The sequence below is a fragment of the Acanthisitta chloris genome, unplaced genomic scaffold (genome assembly GCF_000695815.1).
Source record: "Acanthisitta chloris isolate BGI_N310 unplaced genomic scaffold, ASM69581v1 scaffold14554, whole genome shotgun sequence".
Lineage (NCBI taxonomy): Eukaryota > Metazoa > Chordata > Aves > Passeriformes > Acanthisittidae > Acanthisitta > Acanthisitta chloris.
Window position 1 is genome coordinate 1 of NW_008667749.1, and position 1,582 is coordinate 1,582.

Sequence of the window (1,582 nt, forward strand, 5' to 3'; positions counted from 1 at the left end):
CAAGCTGAGACTGGATGTGGCACTTAGTGCCATGGTCTAGTGACCACGGTAGGGTTGGACTGGATGATCTCTGAGGTCTCTTCCAACCAGGTTGATTCTATGATTCTATGCTCTCCCCGCCCATCCCGCCCCATCCTGCAGAGGGAAGCCACGGCAGGGCCTTCCCCGGGGGTTAGCATCACTCCTTCCCCTCACTCTCCACCCTTCAAGAGAAGGGAGGGAGCACCAACACTCTGTGCTTCGTCTCCCTGAGCAAACAGTCACTATCAGAGCACCTGGAATCAACCTGGCAGGAGAGAGGGAGGGGTGAGGGTCAGTGTTCTTAGCATATATAAAGGTTTAAAGTGTTCTGAGCGTTGCAGGTGGTGGAAGGAGGAGGCATCAAGTGAATTGGAGCAGGACTTTGAGGATAGCATCATAGAATCAACCAGGTTGGAAGAGACCTCAAAGATCATCAAGTCGAGCCCTACTGTGGTTACTAGACCATGGCACTAAGTGCCACATCCAGTCTCAGCTTGAAAACCTCCAGGGATGGTGAATCCACCACCTCCCTGGGCAGCACATTCCAATGCCTGAGCACTCTCTCTGTAAAAAATCTCTTCCTAGTATCCAACCTAAACCTCCCCTGGCAGAGTTTGAGTCTGTGCCCTCTTGTCCTGCTGCTGTTTGGCCTTCCCTGGGAGCTGCACGGGGAGGTGTCAGTGCCTACACCACGACCCTGTGCTGGGCAGGCACCCACACGGTTATTTGGTGGTTCTGAATGGCCACGTTGCCCTTCAGAGGGGAAAATTATCTGTTTGTGTGCTGCAAAAGTATTTGGGGTAACTATAAGGTGCTGTTTGCATTCACCTGAGCTGAGAGAACCTTTTGTGTGGTGTGAGGAAGGAATAAACAGCCTGGGAAACTGTTCCTTGAGCTGCCAAAGCCTGGAAGCACCTCTGAGTTTGTCCTTAAGGTTTGCTCTGCTTGAGGTTGTAAATGGCATAAAACACAGAGTTATGTTGATGCCCTTTTCCTTGAGAGGGAAACAGGTTGATATGGTGAGCACAAATGTAGTGCACCTAAATTTGCTGAAGAAGATGCAAAAAGTAATGCACAAATGGTATAAAACTTTATTTTCAGTGAAGCAATTCCTCAGGGTCTTATTTTCCTTAACCTTTTAATGACTCTGGTGATGTAAAGTAAAATGTTTGTGTTCACATGTCTTAATTAAATCACAATTTAGTGCCCAGCTGCTACTGAGAACTATTTTACTGCTATGAGTTGATTATTTCACTCCTAGATATCACTTTACACATCTCTTTTTTTCCTTTAACCATGGAGTCAGTGATGCAAAAACACACACAGCCCTGAATTTTCATATTACATTTCCTCTTTCACCATTTACAGAGCTGTGGAGTTACATTAGCAACATGTTTCAGGTGTGTCACAGCAGAAATGTGGAGTCTTTCATTAGGTAGGGTGGGACAGCATTAGTCAGAGGGTGAAATGCATGTGTCACTCCTGGATCATCCCATCTGCTCCTCCATCCTGGCAAGGTGCACCTAGGTGCTCTCTGTGTGTGATTAAAAGTTGTCTTTCC